Source organism: Empidonax traillii, unplaced genomic scaffold (genome assembly GCF_003031625.1).
Source record: "Empidonax traillii isolate 1590-97213 ecotype Southwest subspecies unplaced genomic scaffold, ASM303162v1 scaffold836:size348770, whole genome shotgun sequence".
NCBI classification, from domain to species: domain Eukaryota; kingdom Metazoa; phylum Chordata; class Aves; order Passeriformes; family Tyrannidae; genus Empidonax; species Empidonax traillii.
Genome location: NW_020956029.1, coordinates 207,969 through 226,734, shown reverse-complemented (window position 1 = coordinate 226,734; position 18,766 = coordinate 207,969).

Here is an 18,766-nt window from a genome sequence, read left to right as displayed (position 1 = left end):
AAGAAAACCTCAACTCTTTTTCTCAGGCGTGTTTTTCTGTGTGATTGTGGCTGGTCATGGGGTCAATAAAGCACAGACTGTTTACCCTGCATAGATGAAGCACCAAATTAAAAGTGATGCCTGAAAAGGTGCTGGTTGGCATGTACAAGTCTCACTGACCGTCTAACCCTGCTTTAGGAGTCCTGAAGGTGACGGCTTACAATGGTTGTTCCATTGACTGGAAACACGATGGGACTGGGGTGAAGTGGGTTTTCTGTGCTTTGTGAGTCTGTATCCTCCAGCCAATTCATATAGCCTGTTGGAATACATCCTCCAAAAACTTTTCAGCTCGTTTTAAAGAACCTGAAAATTAAATACATTAAAAAATTATTTACATATATTAAAAGTTATTTTTAAATCTGTGTTTCAGGAAATATGCTTTTGATTTTTCCCCCCCACATTTCTCAGTATATCTCAATCATACTTCTCAGCTAAAACCATTTCTCTCCTGTTTTTATATACTGAACCCATCCAGTAGTGAATGGGACTAATTAAAATCTAAGAAATCAGAATTACATTTTGGGGCGAATTTCTTCAAAGGTCATTTTGTGTCTGTGTCTGTATTTCATGACTGAAAAGAAAAGGTTTGGGTTTTTTAAAGCAGTACATTTATTTTCTGGCCTTGGAAGACCTTTATTAGCCTAGAAACTTGTTTAGACAATGCCAGCCTTATTGCAACCATCTTTGTATCACTAAATGTAGATACCCCATGATTTATTTAGAATTTAGAATAAAATCCTCTGGGATATCTCCGGTTTATTTGTTCTTGTGCATCAATTTGACTTGAGAGGACCTAAAAACCACTTAGCAGAAAACACACAAGCTGAAATAATGCTTGTGGTGTTGAAATACCAGCACTATTTAGCCTTTTACAACTGGCACTCGTTTGAGATCCATTCCCTAAGTGATGCTTCGATGCACAGACCGTGATACTTTGGGGGATCCTGTGCCATCCTCCATGAAAACACCCAGTTCTGCTGCCCATGTATTGTGAAGACACTGATGTCACTACAACAAAGACAAACCAAGTTCCTCAGAAATTGTCCCTGTCATGCCTGTGGTAGATGTTCCAGATGTTTTGGCTCCAGCATCAGCAGAGTAATCCACCTGAATGCTCATCTAAGTTGCTGTCAGTCGTAAAAAAGGTGTGTCACACAAGAAAGACAATCCCATGAAGTAATTAAACGGCCTTAGAGGCACGTGAGGAAAAAAAAAAAACCTGAGATGACTAATAAGTGAACCTGGAGGCACTGCTTAGAAATGATTATTTTCTTTTTTTTACCACTGATTGATTTAATCTTTTGAATATATCACTTTCAATTGCGTTATAAAAATAAAACAGTGTATCAAGGTGATTTACAGCAGTATGCTGGTGGCAAAGTTTAACCATTCCCTGGGGGATTGCTGTTTCCTCCTTTGCTTCTTCCATCTCGAGCAACTTTGGCTTGCTTTTCTCTGCAATGAAATCACAAATCATGTGATTCATCCTGGAATAATCTCATGGAAACAATCACAAAGGCATACAGAAAAAGAAAGGTGTGAGAAAGAATGAGACGGGAGAGAATCCTCCAGCTGACTGTGGGGAGAGATTTAAAGGTCACCATCAACACAGGCTGCAAAACCAAACATCAGAAAATACAATAAAATTAATTAGCAAAATTGCTGATGTGTGAAAGTTAACTATCTTAATAACAGAGTATAAACATGTTAAGTCGTCAGACACTTTTGGGCAACTTCATTCACTTCCAAAGTAAAAGGTCTATTCAATTTTCTTTAGGAGTCAACGTTTCTTTAAAAAATTTTTTTTTTAAAGTAAATATTTTACAGTTTATATGGACAAAAAAGTGTTTGCCGACTGGCCTGAAGCCTGACATCCCATGAAGTGTGGCTTTGCTTCTGTTGCCTGAATAAGACAGTGCAGGAGCCACGGAGAGCTTGTGTCATCTAACGTGAAATGGTGTTGATCTCCCAGGGAAAAATGCTGGAGTCCATCATTTCATTTGCTGTGTATGGCCATTAATTTGAGATTAATAACAAAGTCCGGGAAGAAATGGAGATAAATTATTGATCTGCTTTTGGGCACTATTTAGAACAGGTTTACAGTTAATCTCTAAAGCACTCTTTATCTTGCATGCAATAAGGAAAACAAATTTAATTAGTCTTCTGTTGTTCTCTTGATTTATTGAGTGTATGACAACAAATCAGCCTTCTATTCCTAATAAGGCATTTATGAATGGACATTTTGGGTTGCAGGCATCCTCCTCCTTAGTCTGTATCTGTAGAAAGAGCAGAGGTTGTCAGCAACAACTTTGACAGTAGGCAGGGTTTGGGACAAATTTAACAATATGCTAATATTAGATTTGCAGTAGACAAAATGCTTTACTAAGAAAATACAGTCACACTTTACCATCAGGATTTGATCTCAGGTGTTGAGTCACCTGTAACAGTGCCACATTACCCTGGAGGTGCTTAAGGAAAGACTGGATGTGGCACTAAGTGCCATGGTCTAGCTGACATGGTGCTACTCAGTCAAAGGTTGGACTCAGTGACCTCAGAGATCTTTTCCAGCTGAATTGATTCTGTGATCCTGTAATTCATTTATATATTGTTTTTAAAAGCAGCATGTTTTAGATGATCCTCCACTCTGAAGTTTGCAAAAACAAGTACTAACAGTTAGGAGATGTCATAATTAAAATCAGCATGGACAACCTTGATCAGCTCCTTCTCCACACACTTTGTGAAACAATGCACAATGAATTAATGTATTTTTCCATGAGATCTCCATGCCAGTACACAAATTAATAACATAACCCAGTAAGCAGCTGTTGAACATGCTGCTTTCTCCTCCTTCTTCGGTCTTATCACCTCATTTAAATCCTGATTGGAAAATAGAATGATTATTTTCCTTGATTGCTCTTCAGTAGGACTCATCATTGCAGTGTTCTAGTGCTTCAGACATTGATCCCCATGCCCTCAGCACCTGTGCAACATGAGGACTTTGATTGCACACTTAATAGAAAACAAGATCAAACCCTGAAAATGATAATTCATTTATAGGGCACTAATTGGGGAGGTTTTAATCCTGATTTTTAAGAGCAATTGGTGATAAATAAAACTACCCATGTTTATAATTTGGGCCCCATATCAGCTGCAGTTACAAACTCTCTAATGCCATCAGTCAGATGCATCATCTGAGCATAATCAGACTGCATCTTCTCTATCCAACTAGAACACTTAATATCTGTAATATGTTCTGCCTTTTTTGTTTAATGGCTTGTTTATTTTCAGCCTGGCAGTTTTGGAATAAGAAAGAAGGAAATCACTTCACTGGAGTGGCATTCAATAGCCACAAGTAAAACATCATCTCCCTTTCATTAGTAAGTGGCTAACAGTCCTCTGCCTCATTCACCCCACATTTTTCAACTAATGCAACAAGTTGGGTTTTTTTTTCATCTACAGAAACTATTTTCTGTGTCATCAATCAAGTAATGATTGATCTTATGAGAACAGCAGCCCCCAACACCCAGCCTGTGTTCCTGGACTCGCTATCCATCAGCCCAAATCTGCAAACTGCAGTTACCAGTCCAAATCTATGACCTTAATTTCATTTGATTCCTTAACCCAGAGGTTAAGGACAGCAAAATTGTTGTCTCTTATCCACCCACCCACCAATCTTCCCATGTTCTTGGAAAGAGCAGCCTTAATGGTCCTGCATCACCACCCATGGAGTTTTTTTCACAGGGATTCCGCATGAGGTGGAACTCTGCAAGTTTGAGTACAAACTTTAGCCCAAATATTTCGAAGCCTGCTTTCAAAAGCTTCAAGGTTTTACGTATTGCATGTTGATTTCATTGTCTGAATCAGTAATTATCAATTTCTGGAAGGTTTGCTTCTTACTCCGTGAAAGAATATTTTCGGTTTTTTCACGTGTGTTGCAGAAACGGACAAAACAGGATGGGATAATATTGACAGAAACAAAGCAACAGGGTTGCAAAGAGACAGTCACACAACACTGGGAGAGCAGCTCTACTGTCTTCAGCTGATTCAGACCAGTTCAATAAAAAGTAAGTGTGTCCCCTGTACATCTGCCATTTAAATTTTGGAAGATTTCATTTACGCCCATTTTTTCATGAGTTAACACACACTGAATAAAAGGTCAGGCATAAAACCACGAGTAACAAATCAGTTAGAAAATACATATAGTGAAACTGCCAAACTACTTTATGAAAGACTTCTGTCTTCAAATATTTGGGAGATTTTTCCCAGCTATTTACTTAGAAATCAAAACCTTTATGCACATTAAAGCAAATGTAGGGGGGGAAAAAAAACCTTGAACAAACAGTGAATCATGTGCAGTTCAGTCTAAAAAAGGCAACTCCACAAGGAGCCACTAGAGTATAAGAAATTTCAGTTATTTGTAAATTCATGAGAAATATAGTTAGTCAAATCCAGGCAGTGAGCAAAAAAAGGGGAAAACTGCACAAACTGTACAGCTGACAAAGAACAGTTTGGCATCCAAACACTGAGAAAAATACCGAATATAAAATAAACAGCAACGGAGAATATAAAAATATTTTTCTGTCTCGCAGCCACCAATCTAGTGGTGAAGTACATAGTCTGAAGTTGTTGTCCTTTATTTACATAGAGAATGAAACGCTTGCTAGAGGCATGAATTATGTCATCTATCTCTCTTTGGTGTTTCTGAGTTGCCCCCCGCCAGTCTTTTAGTTAATAATATGTCTTTCTCCAAACAGCTACTTTTAAGGAGAAAATGAGCTCGAGTATACAAAAACTAGCAGTGTGGCCACTGTATTAGACAACAGCAAAAACGAGCTGGCAATATGACATGCCAAGTTCTTCAAGCTCTGCCTACTCCTGCTGTTGCCTGCTGACACTCCTGACACGTGTCTCACAGCCTTTCTCTCTCTTTCCCCAAAGTGGCCAGTCCACCCACCCCACATCACGTTGACTGGATATAGAATCATGTACACTAAGAACAGGTACCATGGGAGGGGGCTTGGAACTAGATGATATTTAGGGTCCCTTCCAGTCCACCCTGCCATTCTGTGGTAGGAGCTTGGTGTGACAGCTGTTAGGATGTTCCCTTTCAGCGAGACGAAATTACTTCCAAGGTTTTCAGGCGGGCCACGTTGCTGTGAAGAGAAATGAGAATTGCCTGACCAAAAATTCCAAACACCATTCAGCATCAAATACAGCAGCTGTGCTGAGTTTCACTTTTGTCCTCTCACAAGCACCCATTTCCCTTGTATTGCAAAAAGTCTTGAAACTGAATCTTTCTCCCTTTCCTCCATTTCCAAATCTTGCTGTCAGGACTCCCGGCGTAAAAAAAGACCTCGCGAATAGACAGCAACCTATTTTTTGATCTTCCCCATCAAAATTAAGTATGCATGCTTGACTTCCTCTCCATCCCACCAATCATATGCTCTGCTAACAAACTTGGCATTTGGAGGGGAAAGGATTAGTCACTGGAGCAGCCAGGGAGAAGCAAGGATTGCTCGGAAAAGAGGTGCCTTCAAACCTCGTGTCTGCTGCTCATCGCTCCCTTCACAGGAGAATTCAAAAATACCTGGCGTGTTTAATGGCAAGTTGCCTCTTTAAAAATAAAATTTTGATAATAGGGCCTCTCTGCCAGCTGCCCCGTGGTTTGGAATTTGAATGCTGGCCCCAGGGGAGGCAGATGAGAGGCCAAAGTGCAGATGAAATGGGACAGAGGTGACAGGTTATTAGCTCGAGATGTGTCTCCAAAATGTATCTTCACAGATCTTCACCACATAGCTGTGCTGTTGTGTGAATACCACTGTTTTAGTGGGGTGCCATTTAATGCAGAGTATATACATAAAAATACAGATAACAAAGTATTCATATACGTGAGAGACCTGAAATAGCATTTAGAAATCTTTGAAATACAGTAAAGAAAATGTCATTAATATTAAGTATTGTAATTGGGTCGGGGGTTAATTACATGGAGAGGGAAATCTTTGGACAAATTTTCTTTCTTTTGTTCATAAATTATTTTCATGTATGGGAGATATATTAGTTATAGATGCTTCTGAAATTTCAATTTGTGTATCTTTCTGTAGCTTTTTTCAAGGATCAGTTGATACATTTTGCACTTATTTTGTACACAAAATGTACAGAAGGACACCAACATTGCTAAGAGCTCAAAAGCTATTTCAAATCCTGCTTTTTTTCAAATATTTGGAGACCTAACTTATTTTCTACTTAAACAGCATTTTAAATACATTTTCCATGATTTTTTTTTTGCTGTATTTTATACTGATATTCAGCAAAAGCTTTTACACCCAGAGAACCATGCTTTTATCACCCTGAGCCTGCCAAGAGGTCCCTGCAGCACTCAGAAGATGATCAATACTGTAGAAAACATCAGACACATCTCACTTGCTTCTCCTTAAAGCACTAGCACATGGTGTATGTAACCTGATGCTTGAGAACTTCCCTCAATGTCACGATTTCTGACAGTTCTTGAGGTGGAGGAGAAGATAAATAATAATTAATAAGTAGTAATATCTTTTTCTCTAGATAAAATTCAATGCAAGTTTGTAAAAAGAAATACATGTTAGAGAAATACATGGAAAGGAATACATATTAGAGACTCCTGAGTAGAGGCAGCTACTATGTGCAGTGGGCACTGTCAGCATAGCTCACTTCCTTACTGGAATTAACTCCAGAGAAAACTCAGTTGATTGTGGTCTTATATAAGGAGTGACATCAGACCATGTCTCAGTTCTGGAAAATAATGCAGCCTTTTAAATCTAGCAGGTGGCAGACTGGGATGCTGACAAGAAGGAAGACTTGAAGTAAAAGCTAGTTTATTTTTAAAGTCAAAATTCTCTGTTCAGATTCAGGGGAGATAAAATATTTTCTTAATTTATTTTCTTTGCCCTCAGTCAGTTTGGAATTTACACAGAGGACACTGTTCCAGGTTTGGGTGTGGCAACTCCAGAGCCTGGGAAATTCAAGGTTTCCTGTTGTAATTTCTTCCAAATTGCAAACATGAAATTGTCTTAAATTAACCCTCTTACAGGTAGGAAAATCCAAATGCAGCAAACTGAAAGGACCAGGACATGTTTGCTCAGGAGCCTCCTGGCAGAGCCGGGAACAGAACCCAATTTCTCTCTCTCATGTGCTATTGAACCATGCTCTTTTTTGGTGAAGAATTAAAAACAGGCACACATCTTGGATTAATTGCATTGGACTTTTATTAATTTCAGCACAATTTAATTATTGATTCTGATCCTGACTCATCAGAGTCTGGGAATTGTGGCTGAGCTGCTGGGAATTACACTTAAACAGCTCTCCACAACTCATTTCTGCAAATGGGACTCCTGCAACGTCAGGCTGCGAGTGATGACGACGTTCAGCAACCCACAGGATTTAAAACCAGTTCTAAATAATTTGTGTGGGGGAAAAATGTTTCTCTATCTCGCTTTTGAAGGCTCCCTTCAAGGGCACAGACCTGTTTTTCTACTTCTTTTCCACTGTTCCCCTCCAAGCAGCGAATTGAGAGAAACAAAAGTTTACCGGGCACTTCAATAAACCACTTTGAGCTTCTTAGCTTTGCACACACGCAGTGAATGAGTAACAAATGCTCCTTGAAGGATCAGAGCCAGTGCCAGGGAGTGAGATTACAAACTGCTGCTGTCTGTCTTGGAAGCACTCAAACAAAAGGAGTCCAGAGAAAGATACTAAAATTACATTACTGGGGCCATATACATTTCTAAATACAACTATTACCTCCTAAAAAACCCCAACATCTGCATTTCAGGTTGTCCACCTTTCAAAATGTAGCATTTCAAAGAAAAAAGCATTAACAAGCCCAGTAATCCTATGTGAGGAAATGCATTTTTACTGGATTTTCTGCATTCATATTCCTTAAAAAGCATTAAACAGGAATTGTATATTTTCCTCAAGGAGTATCAGCCTGTGAATTTCTTTCTCAGAGAAATATGTTCCTTTCTACACAAACATGAAAGAAGAATGCAGAATGCCCAATACTTTATCCTTGAGATAAATGAGCAAAAGGGTTCTTTACCTTCTGTCCTAAGTGCAAGCAAATGTATTTCTCTGTGCCATAATTCCCAAATATACAAGGGATCAAATGAATTTTCCAGTATAACGTGCCTCCTTTGGATTTAGTGTATAAAATACATTTAATCCTAAGACAAGGACAATGCTTTTATCACAGTGAGTGACTGAGCTACACAAACCAAGTGCAACTTGTGCTGCCAACAACTTTCACAGCTCCTCTTACCTTTTCATTGTGCTGTTCAATAAAAAGATGCACACAGGTAGTTACCATGGCAATTCCTGCATCACATGATGGTCATAAACTGTTGCAGAGATGTAGAGCATCTTCTTAAAGAAGCATGCATAAGTGCACATAGGTAACAGATAATAATTTTTAGGTAAATGGTCTTGTGTGGCACATCTTAAATTAGTTCAGGTGTGAAAATGTTAGCACAGAAAAAAACATTAAAAATCAAGATTTCCCAAGCTACACAGCTGTAACAGTCAAGACACATTTGCTCATAACTAGTTCAATGGGCACAGATGAATGATTAGATTTTATAACTTTAGGACAGAAAATTTTTCTTCAACACTGCAAACAGTGTTGCATACACCTTGAAAATAAATGTGGCAAAAAACCCCAGTTATTTCCTTTGTAAAATAGTCCTGGAAGCACTTGGTAGGCACGGTAAGAAGGTCTCTGCATATGTTAAATTAAAGTCATTCAGTCACAGAGAGGAAGCAGAATAAATCTGATTTTGAAATTCTGGTGGGTTTTTTTTTTTTTTTTCAAATATGGAAGTAATAATTTCCATTAGTTAACATATATTTTAGTCTTTGGGCACAACCGAAAGGGCAATGTCTGAGGAAAACATCACAATTACTCAAACAGAAAAATAAGCATTTCAATCTTAGGATTATGCCTTTGCCTTATCTTCAACACCTGAGAACAGAGCTCTTGTGGCTTTTGAAGCAGCTCTAAAATTCTCATTTGGGTTCATGTGAGGCAATGCCTGGTGTGGGAAGGACATGAAAGGATGGAAAAAATACAAAAAAGGCTTCATTATAAGGTTTGCTTACAGGTGTGGGGGTGGCAAGGGGGAGGAGATGAAGGAGGCCATGTGCTCATCCCTGCCATCCCTTTTCCTGCTTCGCTGATGCAAACTCTGGGTTTCTGTGTGACTCACAACACGTGGAGCAGCAAAGCCCATCAGGCAGCCTTGTTGCTGTTCTCTGCACCACAGAGGCAAACAGGGCTGCTTCTTTTTTCTACTTCACTTCAATTACAACCTGTGGTCGTGATGCTTCACAGAATCTTTCTGCACGTTGGGCCAGACACGCAACAAAGAGTAGAAAGATGTGCTTGGCAGAAAAGTCTGGCCTCTTCTCCGTTAGAAATGATACAGAAACTATTTAATACAGAACAGCTCAAGTGGTATTGCCACTCTCATTTGCCACCAGGATTGATCACAAGTTTAAAAGTACTAAAAAAGAGAGTAACCTGATGGATTTCTCTGGATGATCCAGTGGTTTGCCTTTTAATCCCAACGACACTGGCTCCTCAGGCAAATTATCTAAATATATCACATCTCTGCATCTGATGTCTGAACCCATCTCTTAATCTGCATCCTAGAGCATGTCAAGATCTAGTGGCATCTCTATAACATTTTAAGGAGGAAAATTACTGAAATTATTTTAAAAGCCACTAAAGTCTTACACACAACACTATAGACTGGATTTGTGCATTCCACGTGAATCTACTGTTACTGATCAGACTTCTGTCACCATAAAAGACTGCAAAAATTTTGGTTTTCTGCCTAAGTGGAACTAATATTTCATACCTAGTCTGTTAGACAACCCCCTTTGGACTCTTCAAGGCCACTTAAGTGAAAGTTAGCACCTGGATTTAAGCCAGTGCATGTAATGAACACAGGTGTAATAGGAATGATGTAAAAGCACTGATGAGTAACTAATTTTTTTCACTTTTCCTTAACTTTGAGTTAATTTTAAGGAAAAAATACTTATGAATCAGTGGAGTCCAGCTGAGAGAGTGCAGGTAATTTCAAAGCCAGCACTGGTTTGATACTCTTTGTCACATGAAGTTTGAGAGAGAAAAACAAAAAATTAGGGGTAATGACATTTGATTCTTTGTACAAGAAACAGAAGGGGGAACTTCAGCTTCTACCAGTATCTGAAGACAAGGAGGGGCCATAAGCACCTCACAAATGCTTTTCCCAGCAATTGAAACAGTTTTTTGGGCATATTTTCTTTTTCTACTTTCCATATCAGAGCAGGCCCCATCTCCCCTGCCGATCGCCATAAGGCGCTTGGAGCTACAAAATTTAGTCTCACGAAAAGGTCAAATATAACGAGAAAGAAAGAGGAGGAGCTATAAACAGAGAGAAAGCTGGCAACAAGTTCTCCAGAGGGTCACATTCTCACAGGTTTGGCAAGTTCTTCTGTTTCATCCTCAAAAAAAAACGTGCCACCACCTCAGCTGCTTCTGCTGCTGTCATCGCTGCTCTGGTGTGTGTCCCCAGGGCATTGCCCATAAAAAGAACACCTCCTAAAGCACTGCACCATGTCAGTGCCAGCTGACAGTGTGGAAAACCAGCTTTACTCTTGAAAAAACCACCAAAAATGAACCACTGGGGTTGGGGGGTTACCCCTTTCTTCCTTCACCATGAAGCAGATTGTGAAGGAAAAGGAATATAATAACGTCGATGAAGAAAGAGTAAGCTATTTATTATTGTAATGGCATGCTTGAGGATAATTTTGAAGGTATTAGAATAAATGGTGGGTCTAAAACCCGTGCAGAGTCTAAAAAAAAAAGCTTCAGAGGTCCTGCAATGTGAACTCCAACACTAAGAACCCTGCAGAAAGAGGAAAAGCCACTGATCTGTCAGATATCATCAGTACTTCATTCCAACTCTTTGAAAGATAGAGAGACACAGCTTACCAGAATAAAAAAAAAAATAAGGTTATGATTAAACTACAAGCCAGTGGGAAAGTGATAAAAACTAACAGAAGGCATGTCAGAAAGTTTAAAATATTTTTTTCTTAAATTGCCTGTTGATTCTCTATGGTGACAGTAACTGGTTTACACCTAAAGCAAAATGAAAACTTAAAAGAATGGAGGAAAAAAATCATATATCAGCCAGACCTCTACAGAGATATATTTGGGAATCTCCACAGAGATTCTGAAGACCCTCTAGATTAAAACTATCATATGAAGACTTTAAAATGAGACACAGTGAGCATTAAGGTACGACTGTGGGTGGAAAAGTGGTGAAATATTTATATTAAAAATGAGCAGAAATGGGACTGTCCATTTATCGCTTACTGATGTTTAGGAATATATTCTATTGTTTTAGAAACCTGCGAATCTGTCTTATTTCAATATCCTTTATTGATAACCAGAACATTACCTCACATCCACAATATGATGCTATTATTATTTTCTTTAGTAAAATGGATCGTGTTACAGAGACAACAACCTTTGGTTTTCTTTACTGTGAATTTCTGAGGCAGAATTGCTAAAAATCAATCTGCAGACTGATTAAAGGCTTGCTCTAACGTTACTGACCATCACTAAAATGCTGTTAAGTGGGTCTGATGGTGCTTGGGAGGTAACAGAGCTGTGTCTGTTTGGATTTCAGCTCCAGCTCAAGCGTGGTAACACCAGGCAGCTTCCCATAACTGCTGTTCCAGACTGACAGGTACAACATTATCTGTTCCCTTCTTCCCCCGTACGTTTTCTGGCTGAAAAAAAAAAAAAGAAAAAGAAAAAAAGAAAAAAGAAAAAGTTTTATCGTCTAAATAGCCAAATGCATCTTCTAACTTTCAAGAATATCAAAAGGTCTGTGAGGATCAAGATGAATCATTTGACACACACACACACATTTCAATGAACGTGTGGGTGGACGCCAGGAAGTTTCACTGCTGTTAACTTGCATGGCTATGAAATTAGCAGGTAACAAAATTAACCCCTTGATTCCACAGAATTTTCACTAAGGAAATCCAAGATTCCCAGATACCTCGAAGCAAGGAATTTCACAGGCCTAACACAACTTCCCTTTTGTTTTTTATGGTTTGGTTTTGAGTGAAGGGGTTTTTTTATTGAATTTTTTTCTTTTTATTTTGGTTTGGTTTGGTTTTTCTGTCAGCCCCTACAACCCTAATTTGATAGTCCTGACTTCTTGTGCTGGATATGACAAACTCACTATCCTAGTGATGATTTTGAAGACTTCTGTCTTGATTAAGTTGTCTCTAAGTCCATGTTGAAGACTGGTAGCCTATTCCATCTTTCTCTGTGTAACAGTCACTCCATTCTTTTGAATTCATTGTCTCTGAAAGTTTTCTACTACCACTGTATATTTTGTGAGGTCAGAGAACCATCACTGTCCATGACATTCCTGGTGGCAGCAAATTATGGATGTATTCGATGGCACAATGCAGTTTTCTTTCATTTTCTCTTCCTGTTCCAGTAATTCCTAATGTTTTATTTTCTTTTTGACCTTTGCTGAGTGCTGGACCCAGCATGCATCTCCCTGCTATGATTCCAATGCCTTGTTCCTAAATAATAACGCTCATCTCAGAGCCCACCATGTTCCCCACGGTGGACAAGGTAGGACAATCTTCCCCTGTGCAACCCGTTACACACAAACAAAACCTCACAAATAGCTTAGACATAAATAATTGACTCCACAAATGAGAACCAGAAATGGTAACACATCAGTGCCACGTGGAGGAGAGAGATCAGATTCCTAATATCCACTCCACTAAATAATTAAGTTCTTATATTACTTATTGATTGGAAAGAAGCAGCATCTTTCACCCTTCCCGAGTGAATGCTCTCGGTGGGCTGTACCCTCTCTCTGCCTTGTCTCAAACGTCCCTTCTCTCTTGCAGACCCCCACGAATATTTAATTGTTCAGCACAGTGTGGGGCAGCTTAGGCAGGAGGGACTGACAGTGTGTTATTCCACAGTATTTTACTGCCTGGTGACTCAAACCAGAAGGAAGGGAGGGAGAGAGAAACAAAAAGTGGGCAGGAGAGGAGAGGAGGGGAGGGAAGGGAGGGAGGGAAAAGGAAGAGAAGGGAGAAGTTAATATTTATTAGACAGAAGAGGGCACTGAATTAAAGTCTGTAAGCCCACGTTAGCCCTTTTACTGCTAAGCTATTGGAGAAATTTTGGAGCACCTGCTCCTGCTCTCTCTTGAAAGAAGAGAAAAAAAGCTGAAATGCTTGATTGCCAGGGAGAGTTGGGGGCTGAGCTGAGAGAAGCAGTGGATCAGTGTGAGTGCCAGCTTTTTAATTCCTGGAAAGGAGGATGAGTTTGAGCCATGCCTTTCTCCTAATGATTTCCTCTTGGCATTTTACAGTTCCTCGATCAGAATCCTGCCTTTGCACAACACATCATCACTGAGCCTGGCTTTGTTCGTGTTGTGCCAGGCCCAAGGGATTTGGTGTCCCCACAGTGGCAAAGCAAATGAGTTTGACCTGCCAGGTGTGGCACTGGGAGACCCAAGGTCCCCTTGCCACTGCAGTCTCTAAATGGAACTGAAAATCCTATGGATTTTGGTTGATCAGGGAAGTCAGAGTTATTAGACTCTTATTAAAAAGAAAAAAAAAAACAAAATCAGGCTCATTATTTTTAAAGGAAATAATTTTTTAACATGGCAAATTCCCAAATGAGGTAAATATTGGAACAAAGGATGAAGGCCCTAATAAGTACTTCAAACTCATAGTGTTTTAAGAGTGTCCACACCAGTCCATTCAGTTTCCCACATCTAAGGTGTATCATGGTGACACTTCCATTCATTTCTGCGCGGATTTTTTGGTTTTTCGGGGGATATGGATTATTTTGCACTGTATGTGCAATTAGGGTAGTGGAGTCCTAATGATGGTTATGGGCTGTAGAAACATTGGCAATGTAGTGACCACCTGTTCTATTTATATATGAGCTTTTTTAGGCACCATCACTTTTAGGATGTTTTTCTGACTTACAGAGGGAAAAATACTTTTCAAATTGTGGTGTTTCTGGGCACCACTGCTAGCATACTCACTTCAAATATTTTCTTCCACAAATGGGAAGAATAAACATGAATAAAATCAGCAGTCCCTCAAGGTGCTTTGAAAATCCAGGCCTGTGGCATTTATATGTTCATTTCCCATAATAAATAAAAAGGAAGTAGTCAAATACCCTGTGCAACTCTGAAAAATGTATCTTAAGATTTATGACAATGCCTAAAAAGCTGAAAAGGAAATTGTTTCCCCAGCAATAATATGCATTATTTATCTCTGTATTTAGCTGTATTTTCATTCCTCAGCAAAGGAAAAAATAAATATTGGTAAGCCTGGGGACTTTGTCTTTTAGCATTCCTGTCAAATATAGGATTATTTTCGTTAGTGGTAAAACTACTTTTGCTCAGCTATATGCTGTGGATTCTGTGCTAAGCTGCAATGCAAGCTAAAAGCTTTTTTTAGGTATTTAAAATAGTTCATTATTACCCACGGTTACACACAACCAGATTTAGTTAAAGAAACATGGTTGGATTTAAAGAGCACAAACCCTCCAAAGACCTAAAAATAATCAATTCTATAGGGAGTTCTGGAGCTTTTAAGTCTGTTTCTGTAGTGCAGAAATCTGATGTGGATTATAAACAGAAAACAGTGCCCTAATAGCTTCCAGTATTATTTTACATCATGAGATTGCACGATTCAATGTGCACACTCCGTAACAGGGTGCCAAAATCTGCCCTTCTATGTGTCCTCATTGGTGTCAACACTATATAAATAGTTCAAAACATTAAGAAAGCTGTTGTAAAAATTTTTGGGCCACAGGATACTTGAATGACAGGTCCAGTGTTAGTGTGTTCTGTGCAGCCCAGCAGGTTTTTCACGTGGGCCAAGTATACTTTCAGCTCCAAAGGAGTCTAGAGGCCTCCTGGAAGTGAACCAGGGCAGTCCTTACTAAATGAGGGATTACCACTCTAGAGAACCCCCAACAAACTAAGGATCACAACATTTTAGTGCAATGTTTGAACATGTGGAATGTGAGGACCCAGAATTTAATAACTCCTCCCTAAGCATTAGTCAAGCCTCAAAATACAGGAGATATGGAGGAGGGGGGGAAAGAAAAAAAAAGAGTAATAATTTTCACAAGCCAAAGATTAGTTTAATCTTTGCTTTTTATTTTCTGGATCATAACTGTGTTCTTACATTATGTTGACCAGCTTCATTCCAGATGCAGGAGGGCTTGAACTCAGAATTTTGTTTTCCACAGAAGTTTGTGATTCTCGCAGAAGTGCCTGAGTTAGGAGGGTGGGTCTGCAGCAAAGCTGCTGAGCGTGGTTACACCTTTGCTAAAATGCTGACAGTTCAAATAAAAATAATTCAAGTTACTTCAGTGTTGCCTCTTACAATCTGTTGGTTTTTTTACACACAGAGGGGACACAGAATAGAGTGTTTCAAAACATCTGTGTCTTGGGATTTTCGTTTTAGAAAATCCAAATTTTAGATGGTTTTCCCTTAAATGGAATAGGAATAACTGCTGAAATCTTAATTTTTCTACATATTTGTTCTCTCTTCTGTGTAGCATTTAAACTGTTCCACCTTCTCAAAAAAAGAACACCTTTGGTCTACAGCCTCACTGGACTGGTGTGCTGAGAAGCAATTAAAAACCTGTATTATTGACCTGCAACTTCCACCCTCCTGGGAGAATGAAAAAAAAAAAACCCACATTAAGGCAGTAACACATCCAATAAAGTCTTGATAATGCTTAAAAAATGCTATCACATTAGGCAGCCATAAGATCTTTGGCATGTTGTATTAGATGACTGCTTGTTGTTTGGCAGGGCCAAGCTCAGAGAATAAAAACAAACAAACAAACCTACAAACAAAGGGAATTACCAAGCAGTGATGTCTAGAGATACATTAAAAAAACAAGACAGGCTCGGCAACCTGAAGGGAATCATTATATATGGCCTCATGATAGTCTTGGAGTTAGCTCTTCTGTGTCTTCAGCTTGCTCACACCAATAAAGGCAGGTAGCACAGGGTGATGAAAGGAAATCTTTGTCTCACTGCATGAAGAAAACACAAAGAAAACAGTTATTTATTAAACCAGCTTGCCTGAGCACACCTATGGGTTCGTGCTACTTACTACAAATGCGAAACACGTGTAAGGAGAATAAAGACATACAGATTTGTACACACTGCGTGCTCCTACAGCGAATAAGAAGAGATTTGTGGTTCAACAGAACGGTCACACATTTCTCAAAAAGAAATACGGGTTAAAGCCCACAAACGTTTTCCACAAAACCGTAAATGATAGCCGGTTCCGGCATAAAAAAAAGGGTAAATGAATATTAAACAACTTTTTCTGCTGTTGAAAATTTAATGAGGTTTGTTTTCAGTTAGGCAGAGGGATTTTAGCAATAATTTACTTTATTTACTTCTCCCAAGCTCGCTGCTCCTGTGGAGGCAGGGTAGGTAAGAGGACTTAGAGCCCTCAGCACCTACTCTGCTGAATTCCTGGAGGCTGGCAAAGCCCTGCTCATTTGTCAGGGATCTCTTTGCTCTGTTTGACTGCACAGTAGCTGTGAAGCTGCTCTCCAAAGCCTCCACCCCAGACATTTATGCATATAAAGGGATGGAGGCAAGGGAAAGCTTGCAAAAGTGGGGGGGGAGAAGGGGGGAAGTGGGGCTGGTTGTTCCCATCTGGAGCTCGAAACGTGGAGCTTTAGCCTTGCTCTGGCCCACAGGGGACACTCACACCAGTGCAATAAGGTTTCCTATACGTCTTGTTAAGCCAGCATTAGATTGAAAAATGCCAGTTTTCATCCACACATCGCCATCTCCTGAGCCCTCGAGCTTGTCCTGAGATCTCATAAAATGCTTGCTTCCACCTGTTTCCACCAGTATCCCCCGGAGTTTGCCGTGAATTTAATTGCCTGCCAGTTTTTATGTCTGCTTAAGCTGCAAGACCTTTAAATAATTTATGTTCTAATTACCGTTCATCATTTTTTAACTAGAAGGCCCAATTTCATTCACGCAAAAGAAAATTCATGGGGTCCATTCTGAGGAAACACTTTCAAGGAGCCACATAAAAATAGCAAGTGTGACCGTGGTTTTGAGAAATGAACTTAAACTTACTCTAATAAAAAGTCATAAAAATATGAATCGTTCCCTCCTGATAGGGATCACGGTAATTTTAGCACAGATTCTATTAAATAATTTAATGTGAAATGTAATACCTCAGATTTTTGGGAGAGCTTACGTATTGATCATCTGACTCAGGGCTACCATTCTGCTTGCAATTTATATTCCTTTCTCCCAGGCAGCAGGATTAAACCCAACTGATGTTTCAATCAATCACAGCCAACACAACCCCAGGCTATGGAATTCATCTGCCATAATTCAGAGCAGAAGCCTGGGCCACAGTTCAGAATTAAATTTCTCTTTTTAGAAAGGGATTTTCAATGCTGCTTTTTTTTTTTTTTTTTCAGGGCTACAGTATTTTCATGTACCAGCAAGTAAAGCTCAAAGTTGCTCCAGGATTTGTGGCAGGGCATCTTAGGGAGAGGGGAAATCATTCTAATGGAGTGTTATAAGTTTCTTGAGTTCAACAAGTTAATAGAAGACACATGTCTGGAATGATTTCACTGTTAGCATTTTGTCTGAGAGATATACACAAAGGAAAACCAGAAGATGAAATTGTAGGACAAGGGTAGACTAAAGGCTTTTGAAGTTTTACTGTTGCTACCAGGAATAGCTGTAAGACTTTTACAGGTTTATGGTATTTCTGTTAAGCATAGCCTGGCCAATACTTTAAAAACCTGATTGTGTATCCATGCATGATTGCTTCTCTGCTTTTGCCCAACTGGGTCTATTTTAGAGAGTATGGGCCAAGAATTCCAATGGTCTATGCAACCAGAAGCTCTAAAAAAAAAAAAAAGAATTCCTTATGAATTTGAAAAAACCACGCCTTTGCAGACAGAATAAGGTGTTGCAGGAGGCATTTGGTTATTAAAACGTTTACTTAAGAAAAAAAACCCAAACTATTAGAAGTTGACCACTGTAGGAGGAAAAAAAAAAAAAAAGAAGAAAAAAATAATATCACTGCTCAGACATATGTTTGTGTAACTTTACTTAAGTTAGTAGCGCAACATTTATGAGTAAACTTGGCAATATATGGATATACACACTCTGTCTGCAAGCTGGATCTGACTCACCAGAGTAGTTCAATACCTGATCTCCAATTCCCTCCTCCCAGAAAACCCTTCAGGCACAACCTATCTGGCCTTCAGGGTCCTCAAGTGCCACATCCCTGACCAGAATAGGCGATATTAGCATCACTGATTGAGAATGTTTTACCCCATGTATTTATGAAAATAATTCTGTGTTTGCTGTCGGGTAGAACTGGAGTAGTTAAGCGAAAAAAAAAAAAGACAAAAAAAATCCAGTGAAGACTCAGTTCCTCTCAGTTGTGAAATCTTAGAAGATTAAAAAAAAATTTCCATCTGATTTTCTGCACACCTTTTGGAGCAAAGGTGCTGCACACCCACCAAAAAAAAAAAAAAAAAGACAAAAAAAAAAGCGGGGTTAAATTTTTCGTCTAATCCTGAAAAAAGTGTCCAAGACCTCCGAGCCAATTCCTTTTTCCCAGCCTTGCC